Source organism: Rhagoletis pomonella, unplaced genomic scaffold, assembly GCF_013731165.1.
Source record: "Rhagoletis pomonella isolate Grant_MI unplaced genomic scaffold, Rhpom_1.0 Rhpom_scaffold_00006, whole genome shotgun sequence".
In the NCBI taxonomy this organism is placed as follows: Eukaryota; Metazoa; Arthropoda; class Insecta; order Diptera; family Tephritidae; genus Rhagoletis; species Rhagoletis pomonella.
The window spans coordinates 66215503-66242549 of NW_023458560.1; the positions used below are offsets into that span (position 1 = coordinate 66215503).

Genomic DNA, 27047 nt, shown 5'->3' on the forward strand with positions numbered 1-27047 from the left:
TAGAAATTTGATTCACTAGTCCGCGGTTTCCCTGCAGGGTACATACACTTATATGTATGTATTTATGTATGACTATACTGCTACCATTACTAAGTATCTATGTCTGTAAGCACATCCATATGTTCTTTTAAGCGCTGGGAAAAGTTTTAACCTCTACACATACACACACACACAGGATTTTTTTCCTTTTTAATTTATTCGCAGAGATTTTCTTTGTCGCCTTTGGCCCACTTTTCGCTTTCACTGTCGCTATCATCCATTTTGTTGAAGATTCAGCATTTTTTATCATTTTTTTTAATCCGTGTTGCAGCCTTTTTGTGTGCATGTCTCAAATGATTTTCTTCATGCAACTGACTACTAGTATTGTTTTGGTTGCAGGCATTGCATTTTTGCTGAGAGTGCAAATGCACATATGTACATACATACAAGAAATGTCTGGGGTAGCGAGAAAAAATTATTATGCGTGTGGATGTGCATTGATATGTACATATGGATGTATGTAAGTGAAGGTGGCACAAATTGAATTTCGTATGCAACCTCAAAATAGGACGTTGAAAAAGAAAGTGCACAATTTCGCGAGCAGATGTCGTAAGTGTGCTATCATGTGTACCCATACTTTTATATGCATACATATGCATGTACTCGGGAGTTTATACATGTTTGTATATATGTACATTAGGGCGGGTTGATTTGTATGGATGAAAAAAATAAATAAAAATCGTATAGCAAATTCTAAGAAAATTCTCTGAAGAAACCATGACTCAAATCAAAATCCTCTTCTTTCGCTAAAATTATTTTCTTTTTTCGAAATATATTATGTTTTATTATATTATATTATAGTTTATGCAATACAGGTTTTGTTTTGAGACTAATCAAAATATTCAATTATCAAAAAAGCAGTTGAACCCCAATTTGCATCTCCTCTGATTTGCGTACTTGGGTGAATATTTTTTTTAATGAAAAAAAATTTTGAGTGTAGAAAAAATATAAAGTGCAAAAGAACTACCAGTAAGTACAATTTTATTCAGAAATTTCGATTTCTTTTTGGAAAAACCTATTTTTTCTAACATTTATTTTTTTGGCAAAGGCGGCCATATAAATTTTCAAGTCGAGAGGCGCGGATTAGGATTTTATTTTAGATACATGGTTTCTTCGGAGAATTTTCTTAGAATTTTATGTAGTTTACGTTTTTGCTATACGATTTAAAAAAAAAAAAATCAACCCGCCCTAATGTACATATGCATATACTAGGGTGCATCACCAAAAATAGTTGCAGCTTTTCCATCAGTATTATAAAATTTATTATATTTTAACACTTCCGATAAAATATTGCGGAAAAATATAAAGATTTACGTGAACTACACAAATTTCAAAATACCGCTCATTATTTGGATGACGTTATTTGTGCAACATGGCGTATGAGTAACATAATTTTCATTGCTGTTAAAAAGTGTAATTCATAGGCAAAAGTAGTGAAACGGGTACACTAATAAAAAGCACATCTCATGTTTTAGTCAATATTTAGTATGCCCGAGGATCTTTGAAGCAGCAAAAATTCTTTTCCGCATCGAGTTTGGCAGTATTGAACCGTTATTTAACTTTTGCACGACCCTAAGGCAGAATTGAATGAGGCTAGTTCAATTCTGTCTCCTTCTTGGGATTTGTTTAGTTCACATGTTTCTTGAGAATAGGTAAATTAGGTAACAATTGACCGGTTTCAAAAGCCGAGGATGGAAATTTGGTAACAGACATCCAGACTACACTTGCGATATGGAAAGATCAGTTGTAAGCATTGCTGAATGGTTATGCAAGTAGCAGATTTGATTAAGAAGAACCCAGGTGAATGATTCTTGAAAATAACAATGCCCACGTTCTTGACGGTGTGCCGGTCCGATAATTTCTGCTGAATGCATGTCCAAAGATTGGAACCTCAGTATATATTGCCTAATCCATAATAAGGGAGTTACCGCTGTTTGCGCCAATTATTGCAAGATACTTTGAAAAAAGTTGAAATCCTTCATGAACCAACTGACTGTGCCTTATCTGTGTGTATTCAGGCCTGAAAAGTTCACCATTGACTCGATTTTCAAAGTGCATGAAATCCTAGAAAAGATTAGACTAGATAGCCCGCGTTTTAGCACGAAGCGAAGCCGCTTGTAGAAGAATCGTTGGGCGAAACGGTTATCTCCGTCCAAATTGGGAAGAATCTCTAGAGATCGAATGAGGTTTTAGACAAAGCGAGTTTGGGTCAGGCAACTTTTTCAATCTGTCGCTCGAAAGCTCAATAATAGCCGGCCATCTAAACCTTATCCACAGCAAAAGCTCTATGCTGCTGGCGTATGCAAATAATGTTGACTTCTTCGCTGAACTGAGCGCCAGGCCCGTGCATGTAGCATTAAATATCTAGCTTACGAGAGCTAGACAAGAGGAGTTGGTCTAGCGGTGAACGAAGGAAAAACAAGGTACTTCCTGGAACGCACAAATAGTGAAGGACGACGAACAAAAATATCGATATATAAATCACTAGTCATGTCCGTCCTTATATGAGGCACAGAGATGTGGAAAATGTCGAATAAAGATGAGAAGACATTAGGGGGTTTTCTTAATACTTATTCTACGCAAGATGCATGGCCGTGCTCACGTGAGCAACGGGCACCGATGCAGATGGTTAGACATAGTTAAGCGCATATTTAGAAATACGACTGCGTCAGCTTGGATATATCGTATATTTATGCTCCAGTAAAAACAGATTTCGACTCGGCACCCATGGGTGACCAACGAAAGTAAAGCCGGCAACGAATACATACTCGCCAGATCCGCAAAAATTTATTGGCTAAAAGAGGAGAAACATTTACAGAAACCGCATCCGCTAAGAGGTGCTTTGAAGTTTTTGAAGTAAAACTTATTTAGCGGCGGTTGGTTGGTTGGTTGGGAGTAAATTGGCAAATTCAACGGAAATCGTACACGGAAATGTTTGGTACGGAATTAAGTGCTTCTTAAATGTATGCAAATGGTACTAATTTAACAAAAACTTGCTAATAAAAGGTTAAAGAAAATAGTTAGATAAAGACCAATACAAGAATGAAAGTAAAGGTGAGTAAGTAAATAGATAAAGAAAAGGTAAATTTAAACACTTTACTCATATCGATTTTGCTCGATATTGTTATCGATGTTTTTATGGATTTGTTATCGATATTTTTAACCGATTTTGTTATCGATATTTTTCATCGATTTTGTTATCGATATTTTTTATCGATATCGATATCCAAGATATTTTCATCGGTTTGGTTATCGATATTTGTTATCGATTTTGCTATCTATTTTGATATCGACATTTTGATCAATTTTATTATCGGTATTGTTATCGATTTTTTTAGCGATACTTTTACGATTTTTTTATTGATATTTTTATCGATTTTGATATCGAAATTTTTATAGATTTGGTTATCGATATTGTTATCGAATTTTCTATTTACATTTTTTTCGAATTTGTTATCGATAACTTTATCTGTTTTTATCGATGTTACTATCCATTTTGTTATCGATACACATGATGTGACATCATATCACAGAGCATCACATGATATGACATCATTTGGCATGAAATGACATCCTATCACGTCATTTCACATTATATCACGTAATCGCACCTCACATCATCTAGAAGAATATGTAGACGAAAAAAAGGATAAAAGCAAAGATATAAAAGATAAAAACAAAGATGTAAGCTAGATATGTAACGTAAGTTTCACTTCCCCAGTGTGGCCTAGGCGCACTTACTTTTTTATTTAATAAAAGTTGGTTGACTTTCAAAACTTTTCCTCTTATGCAGAATTATTTCTAGACCATCCCCTTACTATAATTTTAATCAGTCTTCTATAAGTTCTCTTTCCACCCTTCACTTTCGATTATCTCAGTCTTCATGTTTTCAAATTTCACTCAGCTCTGCCGGGGTAGATTTAAGACTTTAATGGACTCGTGCATTACTCCCTCACATAAAATTACTTCACAGAATTCCTTTGTTGCTTATTTTCGCATTTTGCGTTGATTGTGATTGCCCGGGAGAGATTCCAAAAAAATTAGCTAAATGCGCATTCAGTTCAAAAGAATAGTGCAGAGCATGTACATCAGTGTGCAGATTCATACAATGTGCATTTTGCATACACAAATACATACTATGTATATGGATGTATTGCATACACCCACAACGTTGGGTATACACTTATATATGTGCATATTTCTTTTAAATATGCATTCTATATGCACATATGTATGTATATGAATACTTTCACGCTCGCATCTATACACGCACATATTAGCTGCATTTCGAAAATTGTCGAGCAGCGACAATGACAAAACCAAAATCAAAACAGTACAAGCATGGGCCCATACACGGCCCATACACGGGTAAGGGTAACAAAAGCACGAATTAAACAGCAGCCAAACAAAATGTGTATTCAAAACGCACACACGTGCACGTATTTGTTGTGAGTATGCACATACAATTCCATTTTCAAAGGCACACGTTTTATTTCGCTTAGGCGAGCAGAAAATGTCGCGCAGCTCAAATTCACCCATATCCATATAGTCATGGCAAAAAAGGCTTACCAAGCAACCAAACAATACCAGCGTCTCGTCATCCTCGCCTTTTCTCCTTTCTCCTATGTAGTAAACATTCACATCTTTTTCGCCTTTCGCATTCACTTCAAATGTGTTCACCGCCGCCTCTTAACCCTCTCGCCTGGTAGGCCGCGTGCCGCATTGCAATCACGTAAATCTTAACATTTTATGTTTTCTGGCGCTATCTGCTTGTTTTCTTCGAACCGCCTAACAACAAAGTACACGTATGTACGTGCATACATACCCTGCAGGAAAATCTTCAACTAGTGAAATAACTTTCTGGTTCAGAATTAGTAAGACATCTATGATTTCGAACAATTCGCCATAAGCAATATCTGTTTTTGAAATTTCGTAGTGCTAAGTTTAAAAGGCACATTTCGGATGTGGCGTCTTGCGAAAATTATAGCTTACGGTTCTGGTGGCGTAGGTCCACCTTATTCAAAAGCTAAGATCAATTGATTAAAAGGTTGACTGAAATACTACACCAATGGGGGTATCAAGTGCAAGGCGTTCTAAAACAATTTATTTCAAAATAATCTTAAAGAGAGTTGCCACCTATTCAAAAAGTTAAAATCAATTTACTTAACAAGTGAAATATATGTGGGTATCAGAAAAGTTTTTTTTTCGAAAATAGTTTCTGATAGGGTTGCCGCCTGTTTATGAATTCAAAATCAATTTAATTAAAAGGATTAATGAAATATTTGATACGAGAATCAAATCAACGAGAGCTCTATTTCGGAGACGGGTAGATATTCAAAATCAATTTACTGAACAAGTTAAGTGGAGTTTATGGGGGTATCAAATGAAAGAGATTTAAGAAAACTTTTATTCGAAAATAGTTAAAAAAAAGTCAAAATCAATTTAATTAAAAATTAAACGAAATAATTTTGCATATGAGTTTCAAACGAGAGAAAGCTTCATTTTGAAAATATTTTTGAAGCGGTTGGCTTAGAAAGTCAAAATCAATTTAAGCAACAAGCTAAAAGAAATAAACGCATGTCAAAAGAGAGAAGTTTAATATAGATCCATTTCAAAAATATTTTTTTATGCCGTCTGTCCAGAAATTCAAAATCAATTTAGTTAATAGCTTAAATATTAAATATTTTGATATGGGTGTTAAACGAGAGAGGTTCAGTATAGCTTCAACTCAAAAATATTTTTGAAAGGGGTTGCCATCTGTCTAAAAACTCAAAATCCATTTATTTAATAAGTTGAATTAAGAAAGTTTTATTTCTAAAATATATAAGGTGTATCAATAAAGTATTTTTGAAGGGGTTTCTAACAGTTTATAAATTCCAGTTTTATCTAAAAGAGTTTAAATAAAATGAGAGAAAAAGTTGAAGAAAGCTTTTTCTCGAACATAGAACCTGGCGATTGGTATGCCGCGGCGCGCCGTGGTTCTACCCTTTGGAATGGCTGATTAGCACTCTTCTCTATCGCATATTTTAGTACTTAGTGTTTTGTGCAGCATAATTTTACGAATTTTTAACTCTTTCGGAACTGTTGGAAAGGCAATGAAGACATTTGCAGTTTTCTGCTGTCGAAATTATAAATCAGAGCGAAAAAATCACTCCTAGGACATCGCAATGTTAAAGTCTCCAGGGTGTTTGCAACGAGCAGAGAATTATCACGAACCAGTTACCAGTGTTCATTACCTCTCTGGGTCTCTTTATTTCGTAGTATACATATTTATACTCGTATGTATGGACGTGTGCACTGAAGTCGAAACGCGCTCGTTCTTCGGTTCTTGCACTACACTACTGCAAACACACGAGCTCAAACACAAGCACACACATCTACATTTGTACGTACAACCAATTTGACACACATTAGTATGCATTTATGTGCATAAAAACATACATACACATGCACTATGTACATATGTATATGTACCTTCATATTCTCAAGTCGTCCGATAACTGTACGTGCTACAATTTAACTTGTGTGAAATATGTACATACATACATATGTATGTATATCGACGTTTATCCTATTGCTGTTACAATCCTTTCAACTTGTTAACCCCTTTTAAGCCATTTGCGCTTCAGCCCCGCTTATAGTCGATTTTGACGATGGCGACACCGCCACCACCACAACCGTTATTTTGACATATTTGTGCTATTCGACAGACGAGACGACACACTCATGGACATACACACAAGTATCTATGGACTTGCTTGCATTTGGTAAAAATCAAATCCTCGACTTTAGTTGGCCATTCAATGCGATTGCATTTGTCGCCAAACGTCTGTGAGACAGCAGCTTAAGGCATTGTCAAGTCGGTGATTTTCTTTGCAAGTAGTGACTCGCAAAAATCTTTAAGAGACTTTTGGCAACGTGACTAAGATTTCATTAGCAGCTCGCGTGTTGCAATAATTGAATTGTGTTTTTTTTTTTTAAATTAATTAAATCATATTATTGGGTTTTTTACGACAATATCTAAAGTCTATTTTCGACCTTAAAAGTTAAGGGAAGTGAATTTAAATACTTTAATTGCCTCAGAAAAAAGGAATAGGCACAGTGGATTTGCCAAATTATTAGATTTAACCAACAAAAGTTTATTATTCACTTTAATCACATTACTTAATGCCATTAGTATTCATTGGGTCCCACCTCCTCAGTGCCAATGTAAGGAAAATACCCTTTCCGCAGAGCAGAATGCCAACTAGGACGTTGCGAAAATTACATATGGAGAGTATCATGCATTTTTTTACTTTTATTATCTTGGATGTTACTTTTAAAGGTAGAAATGAAGTAGAACATCGCTTTTTCTTTTTTGTTGTTCAGACAGCTTTTATTATTTTCTTGGGACTTTCCGGGATTTTTTCACAATTTGAGGGACTCAATCAAACGAAGAAGTGGGAAGTTCTTAGGCTCCCTGTATGAACTTATGCCTGAACTTGATAGAAAGCTGGGCCGCTGCCTACGACTATGGCACAACTTGTTCTTCTCACTAGGAGATAAAAAAAAACTCCAACTATCCAATCTCCCTCAAAGGGCAGTGTTATCTTAACGCTCTTTGACCGGGTGCGGTACCTGGGCTTGATCTCTGACAGCAAGCTAACGCGAAGGCCGAATATCGAGAAAAGGATAGAGGCCATTGCATAGAGGCCGTTACTAAGCACTGGGCTGGTTTACTGGATCTGCGATACCATAACCAAAGACATTTTGTACGGAGAACGTATTGGACAAGTTCATTTCGCATGCCGACTCTGTATTCGAGTTTATCTTTTAGCACCCACATTCCCTCGAGTAAGAGTTTGGTGGGGTGTAGTATCTGGAAACATTGACCTGTTATTTACAGATGAATTGAAGCTGAATGGTAAAATTGGGTAGAGACGTCTACAGTGAGGAACACTTCATCAAATTCTTATATCACTGCGGCGCTTATATTGTACATTATATAGCCAGCTGGAAATCAAGGCCCTTAGCTACTTGATGATATGCTCGAAAACGGTCGTCTCTCTCATCGGCATTAGATTATTTCACTATCGAACTTGTTTGGGTTCCAGGCCACAGCGACGTCGCTGGAAACTGCATGACCATTTGGACGACTTGGGAACTATTGGGGAATAGTAGTAGGTATGGAAATGATGAAGACTTCAGTGGCTACATGTGGTCTTATTTTTAGAAAAAGGAGCCATTAGCCAGCTCAACGAATACTGGGTCAAAATGCGAAATGGCACATTTCTTAGTTCGACAGTGGAGTTCTTAAAACTCAGCAAGTGACATCTTTGTTCTAACCGGTATTTGGCTGTCGGAATTCAAGCAACTGGTGCGACATGTGGCCTAAATACTGTTTCGCTTTATTCTATGCCGACTAAAGCTCTGAAAACCGCACCTAATTTTAATTCCATTTACCGGAGCGGTAAGCTACGAGCGTGTGTGGTAATGCAGTAGGACACCTGGTCGTTCTAAAATTCTGTCCATCAATTTAAAAATATCCGAACTACTAAACTGTTGCAGCAAAAGATTATGCTCGCCATTGATCTCTATAAAATGTTTGAGCATTTGTCAAAACTGCAATAGAGTGTAAGAATACTATAAAATTATATACTACTTTTGTTTAGTCAAACATCAAATTTTTACTTGGACGCTTTTGTTTCGAAACTTTTTTTAATTTCGCTTCTTCAAACTGCCACCAAACCAAAATGCATTTGCACCGCGTCAGGTGGTCATGGAGCTTGCGGAAAAGTGCAAAAAAAAAAAAACTACAAATTGTTGTTTCAAAATTTCGGCCTCTTCTGACAGCCTGGTGGTTTGTCTTGAAGAAAGGAAATCACAGCACGCAATATGGCATTCAAAGAAAATTCTCAACGAACCAAAACGAATGTACCCGGAAGGTAGAAGTATAAAAAAACACGTGTCACTGCAATTTTTGTAAAGTTGCATAACTTTCCGGTTTCAAATGAATTACTTTCCGCAGCGTTTCCACCACACGAATTCCAGTTGTTTGACTTATAATTGAAAATTAGTTAACCGACATGACAATTTGGCAACGCCTTACAAACGTAAATGTAAATACGAGCACATACATGCATACAAACAAATAGTTTACAAACAGATATTTTTCAAATTTTTGGCCAGAATATATTCTTCGTAGTGGTATATTTTTGCTTTTTCCATACAGAGTTAAATAACCTATACTTAGTATTTAAAGTTTGTTGACAAACACAATGTACGAGTATTATAAACGTGTTTTCCGTCATGTATATATGTATGTAAGTATGTATGCGTGCGCATATGTAGCTAACAATTTGGCCGCAATCCAAATCACATATGAAAATAGCCTAATAGAGCAGACTTTTATATGGTTTATACTAGCATAGCGAAAGTAAGTGCAAAGGGCAATAGATTCGAATTGATTTTATAAGTCGTCTGCACATATGTATGTATGTACTTATATACTGTTATGTTAGGACATACATACATACATACATATGTTTTGTAGTTAGGCACAAATTTGTTTGGCATGAAGATGTAATTGAATTGTAGTAGAAGACTATTGCGGAGATTGGAGGATAAGACTATACTCGCATATGTTTATATGTATGTATGTTTGTACATATAAGCGATTATAAAAGTATATACAATGAATAGACGAATGAACTGCCTGGTAAGGAGGTCAAAGTTTGTAAATTTATTGTTGGCAATTGAATTGACTAGCAGGATCTCAGCGGCAAGTAGTTAAAATACTTACACAAAGGAAGTACCAATTATCAGTTTCTTTTTACAAGTTTTATAAAACGAATGAAAAGGTTACAATTTTACTTTTTTTAGCGCATATTTAGGATTGGTGTGGTCGGTCAATGGCGTAGATAGCTCCCAGCGAGTGGGGGATCTAGAGAATTGATTATTGATTATCAACTTGCATGAGTTATCGCCTTAGGGGTTTGATATGCATTATTGACTGCAATGGGGGTATCAATTCATTTAATTTCCCCTCGCCCATCTGCGCTACTATTTATTGTATATGGATAGGAGGGTTCTCTACGAGGTTAAATCTAAGGCTCCCAAAAAGTTCAAAGAGCTTTTGAGCGAGAACAAAAGCGATTGTTCTTTGACTACATAAAATCCAGGCTTCTCGCGCATCTTCTGGAAATAGCACCGCATTCGACTATGTAGACGGTGTAAACATGTCTCTGTGGTCGGGTCGGAAAAGTCACAGCAGCGATAGAAATCGTTTAATGAAAAACCCAATCTTTTCAAATAGCTCTTCAGTTTACAGTGTACTATTACTTTTCCTAGCTTAGTCCAATTAAGCGCCGCCTTATTTAAGCCCATTTCAGGGTACGGCTTAAACCCAATTGAATTTCTCTGTGCACTCGAAGAAATACATACATATAAAATATAAAACATCCATTTGGCTACCAACGAGGATGACAATTCTCTGGTGGCGTAAACTTCTGCATGACAAATACTCGGTCGCTTCATATTGCGTACAATATCTTATCTCTATGGCCTCCGAATTTTTCTCAACCGTCTGTATACCACTGTAGGGCTGTAATCTGGAGACGGTTCATGGTTCTTTATCGTCCGTGGTATATCATCTCTAGAAATTTGTCCATGTTACTGGGTGATACGAATTTTCTTCTGATTGGCCTTCTTTAGCGAAATTTAGTAGAGTTCACTTGGCCGTCTGTTCTATGGTTAAAAGCTCCGTTGAAATGTGGCTTGGTTATTGGCAAAGATTGTAGGTTTTCGGCTGGAACCGGTCCTGTCTTCTCTATGTCATTAATCCCAATTTTGAAGATGCGGCAAGCGTTTAGCAGGCGAAAAGACTGACTGATCTGCAGGTTTTCCGAATAGAATCCCACAACGGTTCCTTGTTTTATCTGTTAGGCATCAGTAGACGTAGACTGTTACACCACCGTCTATCCCCCGGTCGAAAACCGTATAGGCTTCTTTGTATTGAATTCGCAAGCCGACTTAATGTAAGCAGTGCCGCTTTGATGCGCAAAGGTGATTGGTTTCCACATTTTGGCTTCCTTAAGTCCGATTGCGCCATTTGCTGCTACAACATGTCGAAGTATGCAATTTTTTGTAATTTGGAAATATTTTTTTTTTTGTTAATCCCTTTCCACTATAATAAGCTACCACGGCTATGGTGTACTTGCTTTTGCTTACAATGCTGATGGCACAATATCTGCAACCGAGAATCCTTAGAAATATGTATATGTATCACAATAGTAGAATCTATGGTAACATATTCAGTGGTTTCTTGGGTATCAAAACCTGCCCCAGTCACTCCAAAACCCTCCACGTCTGACATGTTTCGCATTACGACAGCAGTGCGCACACTTCACTTTAGCTATGCTCTAACGAAAGCGTATTACCAACGGTCGCCATACAAATTAGGAGAAATCAATGGAGCTCTTTTTTTCCAGTAGGTGGTATCTCTGCCGAGGGGACTTAGATACCAGGGTTCACACCTTTTCACCAGTCTGGATGTCATAACGACGCAGCTTTTGGAGCCTCACAATTGCTTATGTGTAAGTATAACCGAGCGAAAGTGTGGAACTCTCTATTCATGTCCTCCAAACCTAACTTAACTTAATGTAACATACCACACTACTAGTTCGAACCGTTACCACCAACTTCACCGACCTCACTCACGATTATTTTTACAGAGCAGTTGTAGTCATTGCAAGTCGATTAAAATAAAAAAAAATAAAAATCCACTGCATTTTATTTATTGGCCGAGAGAAAGGCTAACACTAGAACCCCATTTAAGATACAGGTGAAAAAATACTCCATAAGAACCCTAAAGCACTCAGGAAAAAACGAGTAAAATACGTCGTCTGATCCCCTGCAGAATGGGGGCTATCAAGAATCGTCCACTAAATCATTGTTCCGATGGCCACATAAAGTTAGTAAGCTTACGCACTTTGCCTCCTACCGAAATTTTGAAATACCTTTCACTCAGGATACAACCTATGCCAAAACGGTAAAGGACCTTTAACGTAGCGTAAGAGCTGAACTGCAAGCCACAGGCCGTACACCTTTGTGACCTTAATGTTCATCACCTCCTCACAGCACATTGTCCCGACACTAACCCTCCTCACAACGAGACCAAAGACGAAAATCTAAGCTTAAAAAAAGCTCTAATTTTGATAAATTATACTTAGTAGGTTTCTTCTAAAATCTATTATAAATTTACCAAAGTTAGGTTAAGGTAATTTCCGAAACTTTTCAGGTGACTAATGCTATACAGTTCCTCAGGGTTGATTAAGAAGTGCAATGCACGGTGTTTATACCATAGCCTGGAAAAAGCTGGGTAGGTTAAGAACTTCAGAATTCTAATCGGATAGTGTTCTGCCACTATACTCATCTGAGTTGACAGTTGGGACATTGTCATTCTAGAAATATCTCTTGATTGGCTTTAGTCTATCCTTGACCAGAAGGGCCTTGGGTTGCACAAGTCCTAGTTTTACAAAGATGCCGCCAACATTTCGTGTTTACTAATGAGCCCGGCTCGAGGGTACTCTTGCTAGCAAACGTATCCGTCAGTTAGTTTCCTGTCATACCACTGTGAACCGGTGCCCACATAAGCATAACTAGGAAATAATCAGACGTAACCGAAAGAGAGGTCGGGCATTCCCCTACTAACCTAGAGCGCAGCGTGATCGCAAGCTTCCAATTGTTGTGAGGCGAGAAAATTTGTATAGATTTTGATTTGCTGCGTACGTATCTGAAGTCGTTATTGGTTCATTTGGGTTGCTTTATCTAACTAAACTCAAGAAACCTACTAGTTACCAGAAAAGTTTATGACAGGTGTTTTTGATGTTCAGCAAAATAAAACGAGCCAACTTTTACAACAAGCTTTAAAGTTTATCACCCCACTTTTGACTGCCTTCCCTCAATTACTATTCCATCAACTCTTATAATTACTTCTGCACTTATTTAACTAAGAAATTTAATACTTCTTACTTTCTTGCTTGATATCAGATTCCTATTTACTACACCTTAAAGCCCTCTTCAATCACTGGAATGCAGTTGTGTAAGTGACACGAGTAGTATGCTGGTAATTGTATGCGTGTGCATGGTTGTTGCTCACGCTGTGGTCACGTTCATCGCCGCTGGTGTATTAACGACAAAAGCAGCAGATTCCGTGTACAACATTACCAGCGCCATTGGTATCCTGCTGTTGTTGTTGTGCGGCTGCCAGCGCCGCATCAACCCGTTTATTACTCGATTAAAGGTGACACATTGCACCTTTGGCATGTCGCACACTTCTGTGGCGAGGTGGAGGCGGGGGTAGGCAATGCAATTGCACGACCATTGCTGCTGACAGCTGCCACCTGCCACCTGTCCGATATCCGCTATCTGCTATCACCTGGCAGTTGACTGCTGCTGGTGGCTGTTGGCTGCTGTCCACTGCGCAGCATGTACCTTTACCTTTTCTGCCCTTACATACTTTGTTTTACTGTTTTTATGAGGCAATTGGTAAGGGCAGTAAACTATAGCGAAATAAAAAAAATAAAAAATAGGAGTGCTGATAGTAATGAGATCTTGTGGTGCACGCGCTTATCAAGAAGTTACCTGAATGCCGGTAATTTAGAGGGTAGGAAAATTTAAGAGTTTTTTATGGAATTTTCATGGCATACGTAAACGAGAATTTTTTATAGGTCGATAAAGTCATTAATTACTTAATTAAAGAGAAGTGAATCTGAAGTCCCAACTAACCGTATATCCGGCAAAATGGAAATAAAGCAAAAAATACGGTAGAAAATCAAATTAAAATTTCGATAAATAAACATATACATGTATCGGAAATGATATCGATGAAAACAACATCGCATCGATATGTACATATATTGAAAAGTATATGAGTAAGTAAACCGATTAAAATATCTAAAAATTTATCGATAATTTTTTATATGTATGTCATATAAAAGCTATCAAATGCTATCGGTTGGTTTTTTGTTTTTTTTTAAACCTGGAACTCGAAATACCAATTATTAAGACACTGCGTTACCCCCCACAAGCTAGCAGTTGTATACAGTTTAATAAACGCGTTTTATCTCACCATTTGAGCCAAAACAGCAGCTAAGATCGACCTTAGGTCAACTCTCTAGACTTTACTGTGGTTTGTGGGGCTACTCTGTCTACCCAGTTCGTCAACTAAGCAATTGCCTAAACTGTTACTATGTCCTTGGGCTGGGCTCGCTTGCAGTGCACTCGCAGCCTATTTAGTAGGGGAACGCATGATTTCTGACTTACATACATATATGGGTGATAACACTGACACTGGGACTTAGCAAAAAAGGGCAGTGGGACTTCCCATAATTACTTTTGGACTTTTCTTGGAATGATAAACCTCATGTAAACTCAGCGAACGCTGGCCAAAGTCCAGGACATTTGCTACTACAAGGCCTTTCTAGCTGATGGTGGATAGCTCCTAATTCTATTAGATGTACTGAAAGGACACTGTCCAATGGAGATCCAGACAGCGATCCAGACTCCTACTCGGACTGCTTAGCTTTTGCTAGCCTACGAATTAGACACCACGGAGGAGTTCTCTGGAGCCAACATCTGCTACATGTAAAACTTTGTTCGTTTTCAAAAAGTAGTGAAAGGTGATAGAAATGAGATTTTAATGTACGTAGTGCCCGTAATACATATTGACATTCTATTAGTCTGCTTCCTATAAGGGCCAGTAATTGTGCTAGAAAAATACTATATATAGTAGATATAGGTGCATTTAAGGTTAGCTGAGAGTTCGTGTCAGAGAATTTTTCCCGTCTTACATGCTTCCAACAACCAACAGACAGAACTCTTTATAATGTGGTGTTGCAAACAGAAAGATTTCTACACAACCGTGAATTCATAATTGGAGTTTTTTTTCGACATATCCGGAGCTTTCAATAACGCCCTTATCGAGGCCTTAATCCTGCCATGTACTTATCACTTAAGAAGGGTTAAGCGACTATGTTGAGGAAGTCTAACTGAGGTACTTCTCTGCTCTATCGTCGATGCTGTGGAAGCTTGTGGTCAACATGATATTATTCGATATGAGTGGTCATTACCATTTCCGCGAACTATCTAAACTCGTAAAATTTCTGGGGGAAAAAATTAAGGCATTGGCACTTTTTATACGATTTTGGAAGATTTTTCTTTCCTGGTCTGCAGTCAATTATTATTAGTTATTATGAACAGTGGAGATGGAATGTGGAAAAGCCTTCGGCGATAGTTTCAGATATAGTTTATTATTTCTGTCAGAATGTCCTTTAACGTCAATACAAAATGAATACTTAAAGCCTCCAGTGGGATATATAAAATTTATTGTTTTATTTGCGACTAGTATTTTTCATCCACACAGATATTCAGTGATTTATTCACGCCGGTAAAAAAAAAATGCTGAGTACTTATTTCGTTTTCTTTAGCGCATGTCATTCACTTATCTCGTCTTTTGGTCTCACTGCTTTGGGCAACTGGAACAGTTATCAAAACACATTTAATGCTTAATCATGGTTGAGGTGCAACGTAACCGCTTTTCTCAAAATATGTTTTAAGTACATACAACAATACATACATACGAGTATTTGCTCAAATTTGAGTAATGCATACATACTATTACGCTGTGTGTAAGCACAAAAATCGCAACTGATAATGAAGACAAATAGTAGTTGCAGTAAGCTCTTGGAGTGGAGATAAAAATCGATAGCGTTCAGAATATAAACAGACGAACACTGGGCAACAAAAAATACATGTATGCATGTGTATGTATTTAAAAATATCATTTTACCAAAACTTTACTTCTTAACCTTAATATCCAGCTCTCAAAAATTTAAAGAAATATTTTTCATTTTTTCTACCGCTTAAACTAGGATAAGTGAGAGTTACATACATATCGCTTTAAGAAATTTTAGTAGAAACAAATGTCATTCCCTGAGCGTTTTTAAAAGAAGGTTTTTTTTATTGGGCGTTGGTTACTAAGCTTTAGTTGTTAGTACGAAGAATTGACATCCGATAACTTTGTACGTGAAATAGGTATCGTCCAAATGTAAAGTGGAAGCATTTATTATTAAATTACAGCCTCATTTATTTTCATGGACAGTAACCGGCTATTTTTAGTACAATGAAATATGTACATTAGAACCCAGGAACCGGAATCGGAGAACCGGGTCCTTTAGAGAACCGATCAGTCCGGTTCTCACAAGAACCGAAAAGCGGGTCCAACAGAAAAGGGACTCGATTCCAAAAGACCCGAAAAACGGTTTGGGAAGAACCGGAACTCGTTTCCCAAAGACCCGAAAAACGGTTCCGGAACAACCGAAACTCGTTTCCCAAAGACCAGAAAACAGGTTCCGGAGAACCGAAACTCGATTCCAAAATATCCGAAAAACGGTTCGGGAAGAACCGAAACTCTATTCCAAAAGACCAGAAAGTCGGTTCCGAAAGAACCGAAAAATGTTCTCAGAAAAACTGAAAAAATAAGTCCAAAGTGCTGAAACCCCATTTCAAAAGAACCGAAAATCGACCCCAAAGCGCACATTGCACTATGGGCGAAAATTGTTTTTTTTTTTTTTGGCATAGACTCTAAATAAAAAGATATAATTCCGAAATTTAGTTTAGATAGGTATCATAGAGTTCTGAGTTGATTCGAAAAATTGTTTTTGCGAAATTATGCAAAAATAAGCTTAAAATCAAAAATTAAGAAAATTACATATATTTGCAAAGTCGCCCGAAAAGATCCAATTATATATTAAAAATCTACATAAAATTCTCTAAAACATACGTAAATTATATGAAGTTTTGTATTTATGACTTTTACTTTGCCCTCTCTAAGCCCAATCGGTTTTTTATCAACTGTCACCATGACTTTTTACTACCTGCCTCCATATAATCGAAACACTGTGGGTCGTCATGTATGGAAAATATCAGCGAAAAAATTTTGAGGTTATCAAGTCAAAAAGCGCCTGGAAAAGTCCAGTCGCGCACATCCTAGGGTTAAGATTAAAATACCTTGGACTTCACTTCTTTCCCCTTTAACATTATTATCTATGAACATTTCCACTTTGTAATAATAAATAACATATGCCTAGTTACCTTTTTGAGATACGGAAGATTTTAGCAGAAAATTATAACAATTAAAGACATCCCTAATACACACAGATATATACATACATACATACATATGTATGTCCATACCCAGGCATTCTTTCACTTTTACTTCATGTGAACAAGGCAAATACTAAAATTAAGTTGAAAAGCGCAACGTGAAAAGGACATAAAATTGTGTATGAAGGACAAACAAAATTTGTTACATGCACAGACGAACACGCGCACACACAAACATACCTTTAGACACACAAAAGTATAAACTTGAATTGCACTTAAGGGACTGGCAGACGCGAAAGAATGAAAATGTGAAAAAAACAACAACGCAATGGCAGCATAGTACTCGTGCAAGGTACTCGCATTAAACTATGTATGTACTACGTAATAGCAGCGGAGGAGCAGTAACAACAAAATATCATCAACAACAACAACAACAATAACAAAATCAATGTGCCAGCAGTGCGAAAGGCACACACACAGAATTAGTACACAAAGTACAGGTACTCATACATATATATGTACCTACAAAAGTTAGTTGGAAAACTATGAGAACGGCCGCACATTTAGCTTTGTGTCCTTGTGCTGGTTGGCTGCATTGTGGTTTTTTTTTTTCATAGACTTTTGCACCCTCACAAGTATATATGTAGTACTTCAAGCACGCGGCCTGTTTTTTTGGCGAGCGAACGAAAATGCTACTGTGCTTATACATATGTAAGCAGTGTGTGTATTTGGGCTAGAACTATAAGAGCAATCACCAACGCCTATGCAGCAACAAAAACTACTTTCGTAAATAAAAAATAAAAACGAAAAAATATGGTCAGTGAAAGCAGTGAAAAAGAAGCTACCCATAACACTCAAGCATGTGCAAACAAGTGAGGCGTAGGCAAAAAAAAAATGTAACCTCTCACCCTAAAAATTATTTACTAACACTGCAAACAAGCATAAAATATGTTGTATGTTTGCGAGTAAACAAACAAATTAAAAAAAAAAAATGGCAGTGGGCGACGAAAAATGGCGTATATACGAGAATTTTTGATAATTTAATTTGTCATAGCCAGGAAAAAATCGATGTGACATAAATTTAACATTTGTTTGGCATATCGCTTGTTCACTAGAAAAAAGTAATAACTTAAAAAAGTACAATTTCGGAAGAATATGACAGGCTAGTTAATATAATGTTACAACTTACGATTAGATTTTATGTTTTTTTCTATCTTTATCCCTATCTCTACCCTTTTCGTTCTAATTACATTTATGTTATTCTGTATTTCTTTATCTTTATACTCTCTTGTTCTTATAAAAATAAAGTGTTTGAATTTACCTTAGTCTTCATATTTGTTTCTATCTATTATATCTTTACTTTTATCCTTTCTTCATCCACATATTCACATAGTTGAAGTAAGGTGCGATGACTGATAAAATGTTATGTGCTGTGATGTCACGTCATATCATGTGATGTGAAGTCATGTAATGTCAAATCGTGTGATCACATGTTAAGTGCCGATAATTATATCAATAACTGTATCGATAAATATGCCTATAACGATATCGATAACAAGATAGATTAGTTAGTCGATAGTAGGATCGATAAAAATATCGATAATAAAATAGATAAAAATATGGATAATAAGATCGATAGAACCATTGATACAAAATCAATAAAAATTTCGATATCAAAATCGATAAAAATATCGATAACAGAATAGATTATTATATCGGTAATAGTATCGATTAAGATGTCCATAAATATGTCGATGATAAAATCGATTATTATGTCGATAACAATATCGATAAGTATATCGAAAACAATATCGATAACAAGAACAATAAATGTAACGAAAATATCGAAATAGTCCCGATTATGGATGTGCCGGAAACCCGGTAGATATCCGGGATTTTCTGTTATCCGACAATCCGGCCGGATTTTAGGCAGTATTATTGAAGCTTCAATTTAAATATCTAGTTCAGATTTTTTTATTTTGTATTTTTATAATCATATTTAATAGTATCTATTTAGTACTTAAAGATGCAAATTTTTATAGTTTTCATTATGAAATGAAGCACTTCCGCATTATCGGGCAACAACCTATTTTTATTTGCAACATAAATGCTATCCAATGCACTGAACACTCTTTCTGAGTTCACTGAGGAAGGTTGTGCGCAGAGATACTTCATTGCCAGAGTAAACAAATTTGTAAATTCTTTGCGACTATGCTTCCACCAAATTAAAGAAACTTCTTGTCTGGGCGTAAGGGGTAGCTTATATATTTCTCCATTTCTAAATCTTTGCCTTTTTTATTGTACGGTCGCTGCCTGGTCTACGCATCGTTTCGTTCCACATCACTAAAACAGGAGCCGTTGGCAATTTCCTCAAAGCGTTGTCCTGGTGAGCTCGCTCGTCAACAGAAGCTTTCACTAGAGTTCCACCTTTTTCATATGATTCAAGTGGTTTTTTCCTTGCTAACAGATTTATATTTTCGAAATAGTTCAACCCAGTTTTTAGCTTGATTGACGTCAGAAAAAAAAACAATTTTGAAACGTGGGCCACAAAATATTGCAACAGTGAAGCATTAGGTGACGATGTGGGAAGCGGGATGATATGTAAGCATTCAAAAGGATCAAATTTTTGCTGAGTGGCGTTCATTGTTGTTTATCTTTTATCTTTGGCTTTTTCCATCTATTTACCAAAAATAATCGATAAATTAGGGTTGCAGACGAAAAAGTTATCTTTTTAATACAGGATTATTTTATAACTTGGATTTCAGAGGAGAAATTTTGTATTCTTAATTACGTATTGGATAATTGTGAAATTTCTTAAGGCCAGCAGTCTACCGGATAGCCGATCGGATATCCGAATGCGGCACTCACTGCTCTTGCTCGGTTAGAGAAAAAGGCTACGGGGATAATCGCGATCGGATAACGCGACTGCATAGCATACTTTAGAAGAGTGTCGTGCACTATTCTGAGCTTAATTTCAAGTTTCAAGTCTCTAGGTCAGCAGGAAGTGGGTTAAGAATTGCTTGCAAACATTGACATAGCAAATTAAATAAAAGCTTATAAAATCAACATTACTTTAAAAGAACCAACAAATTGTTATACAACCGAGCAGTAATCTACCAACCACGCAAGTTTTGGCTTCCCGACATTGTGACAACAATATAAATTATATAAAAGTCAATTTTGAAACTTTATTGTTGTAACTGTAAAATATAACATAAATATTTGATGACAGCAATTTAATGGACATTTTCTCAACTTGTACAAAAAGAAAGCTCTGCAAAAGCTAAAATGCCATTGCATGCAGCAGCATATTAAAGCACATGTGAATGGGCGAAAATTGCACTCAACAAAATTATAAAAACAAAAAAAGAAACACTAAAAATAATAAACCTTTCATTGTTACGTATACGCCATGTTTATCGCGATGTTGGCCTGTCGTGTGCGACATAATTCAAATTACTCGCTGGCTGACATGCAAATATTTACACGAAGGCAAATGTACGACTTGCGGATGGATGCCTTCATTTGTGCGGGCATGTTTGTTGTGAGTTGATGGAAAATGTCACGATATAACACGAATTTGTCATTTACGAGTGCGCCTAAAAATAGTAAACGTGTTTTTGATTCAAATTTATGTTACTCATGCCACACGTTGTACTTATTTACACACTTATGTACGTACATCCAACGTATGGTACATAATGCAATTTCGACTTAATGGCGTTTTGAAGAAGTATGTACAACAGTAAAATTGCTGCAATTTTTAGCACATTAAATGTGTGTAAATATCGGTGTATAGGCCAAATGAAATTAGTAAATTGGGCGTAGAATAAGTAAAAAATGGCCGTATTTATCCACAAGTATATTCAATACTGGCGGGGCCGCTGTGGTATAGTGATTAAAATAAAATTAAAAAATTAAAAAATTAAAATTTCTAATAGCGATCGCACCTCGGCAGGCAATGGCAAACCGCCGAATTTATTTCTTCGCTGAAAAAACAGCTTCTCATGAAAATACAATCGCCGTTCGGAGTCGGCGTAAAACTGTAGCTCCCTCCCCTCCCTCTGTGTGACAATATCAAGGCGCACGCCACAAATCGGTGGAGAAGCTCGGCCAAACACTTACATGTGTGTAAGCGCCTCTATTATTACACCGCGCGGCAGTAAATTTTACACATAAAATATTTTATATATTCCAAATATAGTAAAACTACGTTTTTATTTTTTGTCTCTGACGTCAGGATTTTTTTAAAGGACTTTGAAATTTTAAAATTGGAATTATTTTAACAATTTTCTGCATTGTAAAAAAAAAAACGTATGACTATCAAATTAAAGAGAAAATTCTGTAGAATTAAGCCGATTAAATTTTTGGTGCATACGAACGATTAGGTATTGAAAATGCTTTTTAAACATTTTATCATTGAATATCCTTGAAAATTTACAATAATTATTTTCGAAAAAATTATTTGATAAGGTCTAATATGCACTCGACCACATTTGCGAATTTGGTCCTTCTAACTTTATTCGCTTAAAAAATAAAACTAATTAAAAAGACATTTTCAATACCTATTCGTCCTTGTGAACCAAAAAGTGTTAATGGTTTTTAATTCTACAGAATTTTCTCGTTCTGATTCTTACTATTTATCTAATTTTCTGAATTTTTTAAATAATTTTTGGAATTAGATCTTTGAGATAAATGTATACATGTCTGTCTGTCCGGCACACATACTTCAAAATCTCAAAGAATTATTTCCATTTCAATTAACGATGACTGTATTTAGTTAAATATTGCAATCTCTGTATACAAAACGAATATCATTTCACGTTTGTTTAAATTTGTCAGTTTTTTTTGTTTATTTATTTCTTGAATAAGTAGGCCGCCAGCGCTAAACAAACAAATAGCGTAGCAGATATTCTTGGAAGGTAACAAAAGGCCTATAAATGGAAGGAAGAACACGTTTTTTACTTAATTATGTAGACACAATAAATTGATATAACTGTGTCTGTATATATGTATGTATGTATGCGCTTTACAAGCATTGAAAAGGGTTGCTGCGGCAAGTCCATGGTCTAAACTCAAAATTTTTCGTGTTCGACACATTTGAAAATTACATTTTCCGGTCGCAAATTTCGTAGAATTGTTGCAGAGCTGTACGCAAGCAAAAAGCAACAACAACCTGAAAGCAATAAAGATGCAAACTTAGCGCCGTTGTTGACAGCGTGTGCAAACGATAATGATGATTGTTCGTCCGTCCGTTTGCCACCAATTGACCTTTGTTGCTTGGATTGAAAGCGCCGTATGGGTGAGAGAGAGAGAGAGAGAGAGAGAGAGACAGACAGCAGACAACCTTCGATGAATATTCATTCATTCATTTTAGTGAAAGCGATAGGGTCGGTTCTTGGAAATGTTCCTTGGCTAAAAACCAACCAACAAAGACTGCTATGCCAGCTTATCACTCTGCAAATATTTTTCCACTGGCTTTTAAATAGGCTTTTAGACACCTGGCAACCTACATACATACTTGTTAATATGTATATAAATATGGTTATATGTGTATCAGCTCGCTTAACAATATTTCTACATAGTTGAATGCATTTATTGTATTCTATCCGTTCTATTAAAAAGCAGAAATGGCACAGCAAAATAAAATAAACCAAAGCAAAGCTTACACAAATGTTCATAATGGCCGATTTTGAACCTTTTTTTTCGATCCTTCGGCGTTACCGCACTTTCTATTCCATTATACGTTTTCTGTTGTTTCCATCTTTTTCTATAAGCATTGAATGCGCTTTTGTCCGCATATCCTTTAACGACGCACTTGTTTGTGTGGGTGTGGGTGTGTGTGTGTGTTTGTGTATGTGTGTGTGTGTGTGTGTTTGTGTTATAAGGTAATCCTTTTATTTTGTTATTTTTTTCCTTTTGCCTTTATAACTCGATTTAGAGCTAAGCTATGAATTGATTTCAATAATTTGTTGATGCCATACAATCTCTTTTTTTCTGCTGTGTATCTATGAATGAATGGCTTAAAGTTTTATTATGTTTGCATGTTTAATATTATCGATGGGTATATTCATAGAAAGACGCTTTTGTTAGTAGAATGTATGTCTGCATGTTTTTTAATTCATACTCCATAAACAGAAGTATGTGTGTATGTATATATGTACACATGTATGTAGATCTCTTTAATAACTTAAATCGTCGTTTAAAGTACAAACCCGTGTAAGTGGGTTTGTCCAAATTTTACGCTACAAAGTAAAAACTGTCATATATCAAAACGATTCCCTCTTTTATAAAGCACTCCCATTTCAGGCTAGTTTTATAAATCGATATTTAATGTAAGGAGCTTCCGGCTAAGTGCTATTTGTTCAATAAACATACCGCAAAGTCAAAATTTTTATGGTTAATCGAGCTTTTTTTTGTTAGCGTCTTAATCGAGCCACCTTGGCTAATTGCTCGATTAGCGGCCTGTCTGAACATACTTTTAGTGTGTACATTAGTTCATAAATACTTCTTTACGTATACAATTTTCAACTCACCTTATTTATAAGACAAATGGCGTTTTAGATCTTCATTAAAGTGTAGATCTGGAATCTGGAAAGATACGAAATGACATTTTTCTGAAATTAACATACGCTAGTAACACTTTCAAGATTTTGTATCTTAAAAATATAATAAAAAGAGACACAAGTGTATTACAATGGGGGCTTCAAACGAAAGTTAAGTATTTGAGAAATCTTTGATTTGGAAATGTTTTTCAATAGGGTTGTCACCTCTCTAAAATGTTAAAACTAACACGTAATTTTTTAAGCATAAAACAAAACCGACTTCAATTCTCATATAAAAATTTAGGAGTACCGTTAATTTTTTCATGATCCAATGATCGTATCTAAACCAAATTGGTACGGGACCATCTGTGAGACACTACCTTTCCGATGCAAAAAGAATCGGTTGACGTGGTCCAAAGTGGTAACATACATAAAAAAGAAAAATATTCCGACGAATTGATAACCTCCTCCTTTTTTTGAAGTCGGGTACCGAACGAAAAGTGTTTCGAGAAAGCTTTATTAGACAATTTTTTTTTTAAGGTCGCCTACAAGCCAAAGGCCGAACATTACATCAATAAATACCCAAAATTAATTGCCAAAAATAGTAAAACTGCGTTTGGTTATTTTTTTCTCTAGCGTCAGTATTTTTATTATTATTTTTTTTTAAGGACTTTAAAATTTCGAAGAGATGATTAATTGAAAATATTAATTAAAAACTCAGTAATACATATTTAGAATGACATATGGGTATCAAATAAAAGAGAAAAATCTCTTTCCTTCATAGCTTTTTAAATAATTGTCCAATCCATATAAAATGCCAGCACAAACTTTTCTCTCTGAGCACTTTCACTTTAATGGAAAGCAAATGAATGTAAACAATTAAAAATACACAGTATGTACATATAATATATGTAGTACATATACATATGTCTGTATGTATGTATGTATTTGATATCATATTAATTTTAGAAACCAATTTGCAAAAATTCTTTGTAATATCAATATTTAAGATTTATGTACCTTGAACGACTTCTTATTGTTATTTATTTATATATATACATCAAAAGACTAGTAATATTTGAATTGTTTGCTGGCTAAGTTTAAATTTCTTTTTTTTTCATTGCTTTCTAACTACAAAGCATACCTGGGGAAGCTTGGAAGTGAAAGAATGCAAATACAAGTATACCGACAAAAGTTTGAACGCAAATAAGAAATAATAACCGAAATATTTATGTTTGAAAGAAAAAAACACTTCAAAACTAAAAAAGTATGCAAGTTCATAAAAAATTTCTGAACCACATGCAATAGCATTGCCAACCTCTAAGTTCGCATAAAGTAATGCACTTCACTTAAGTTTCAATGCCAATGCAGGTAAAGTAGAATAAAAAGTGGTAGGTAGAAATCAAAAAGGCATGGCGGTTGAAACTACAAGAAAATGCATAAATGTACTAGAAGGCGGTTTCTACTTACATATTTTCAATTACCGCTTGGTTAGAGCTGCATGTTATAGTATTGTGGTGAAAACGAATAGCGAACTAAGAGAACTAGAGAACAACAACTCGGAAGCTCGCAGATTCGATTTCAAATCAAAATCCGGATAAGATAGATACGCAACGCTTTTTCTGATAGCGGTTAACCCGAGATTACTTTTACCATCTCATAAAAACCTCCAAACTCATCACTATTCTAGGCTTCGTTACCTTATCCCTGTGAAAGCGGAGCAGAAGCACAAAAAATGTTCGAGCATCTCACCATCTTCGAGGCAACGAAAAGTGACCAGCCAGCAATCTCGCAAAGTCCAAGCCGATCTACACCTACATGGCTCATTTGCAACCTCTTGACTCCCCTCAATCATTGCTGAGCGAAATACATATTCGTAAAGTTGCTGATGTTGGCTACGATAGCCGACACAAATGGGATTCGAATTGCACCAAATTTTGGTCAAAGTGCTTTATTTGGTTGCGGGTCGAAGAACAACTCGTCTGAGTCTTACCTAACAGATAGTTCAGATATCTCTTAACCAGACGGCCTAGCATCCAGAGTAATAGAAGTTGGTTATGTTTACCTGAGACTTCCATTTCCGACCTAAGTAGTATGGAATTAACTATTTAGACGGCTAAACTATGCTAATTACACAGCAGACCAGCCATTTTACAGGAAGTTTTAGCCTTCTTTGGTATTTCAATTTCGCTCGTTTAAGGTTTATTACTTTTGTATGAAAGTGTAGCTCACTAAATATCTAACAAAAACCATGTAAGTCAAAATTTCAAACTTTGTACAAAAATTCATCGAAATTTGTAACTTTCTTATTAGATTTCTTAGAAACATTCTGAGTGCGCAGTTTCGTAGCCTAATCAATCTTAGAGTATAACAAAATGCATTTTTGAAGCCGCTTGAACTTACCCCATACAAAAAAGTTGTCCAGCAGTTGTCAACGGTAAGTCCTAGTTAGCTACTTCAAACTTACATTTTGTTACACTAAAATTTAATGAGCAACAAAACTGCATATCTACTCAAAAAAAAATAAAAAATTTATTAAAAGTTAAAAATTTTTATGAACATTTGTTAAAATTCATCGAATTTTTGTAACGCTACAAAGTTAATGTTCATAAAAAAACAAACAATTTTTAAACCAAGAAGACTACCCAAAACTTGCTAAGAAATGTGTCTTTTCTATCTACATATGCCTTCAACACCGTATGTACATACTTACATACAAATGTACACATTTATGTATAACTAAAAACACTCGGCTAAAACACACGCGTAAGTTCTAAAAATGTAATGCCTAGCATATACATACTTCCTTCTTTGTATTTGAAAAAAATTATAAAATCTATTTGTACTTTGATAGCTTTTTAATAGCCTGCACCAGCAAACATATGTACAGATATATGAGTGTGCAGTTGGTAAACTGTAAAATATGTATCTAACTGTAGTAGATGTATGAAGGCTTGGCTGCGTGTGGAGCGCCGGAGATTATGCAAGTAACTATGTATGCGTTTATATGTAACAAGGTGTAACAAACCGCAAGGATGTATATATTTTTGCGTTCAGTCATTTTCCCAAAAATATTTCTTTCCTTGGCATACAGCAATTAGGGCCACATACAAAAAACACACTCTTGCACATCTTTTTGAAGCAGTTAGCGTATTTATGGCCACATTCAAGACATTTTGCGGTCAATTCCCTTTCGCTCAAACCTGCTTTCGACCTTCTAAATACCTGCCTATGTTTATATTTTTATGTGTATATATGTATTTTTGGTAGTTAAAATTAATGGCCGAACTTTAAGAGTGGTCAAAAAAAATAAATTTC

At 35.8% G+C, this 27047-nt stretch overlaps 1 protein-coding gene across 8 annotated transcripts in view; it reads right to left on the reverse strand.

The window, feature by feature from the left end:
- LOC118741125 overlaps positions 1–27047 on the reverse strand; it is a 127000-nt gene that overhangs the window by 71209 nt on the left and 28744 nt on the right. For all 8 annotated transcript variants that reach the window (XM_036472966.1, XM_036472964.1, XM_036472965.1 and 5 more), the window contains exon 3: positions 23721–23775. The gene's annotated coding sequence lies outside the window, so the exon portion shown is untranslated. The remainder of the gene's footprint in view (positions 1–23720; positions 23776–27047) is intronic.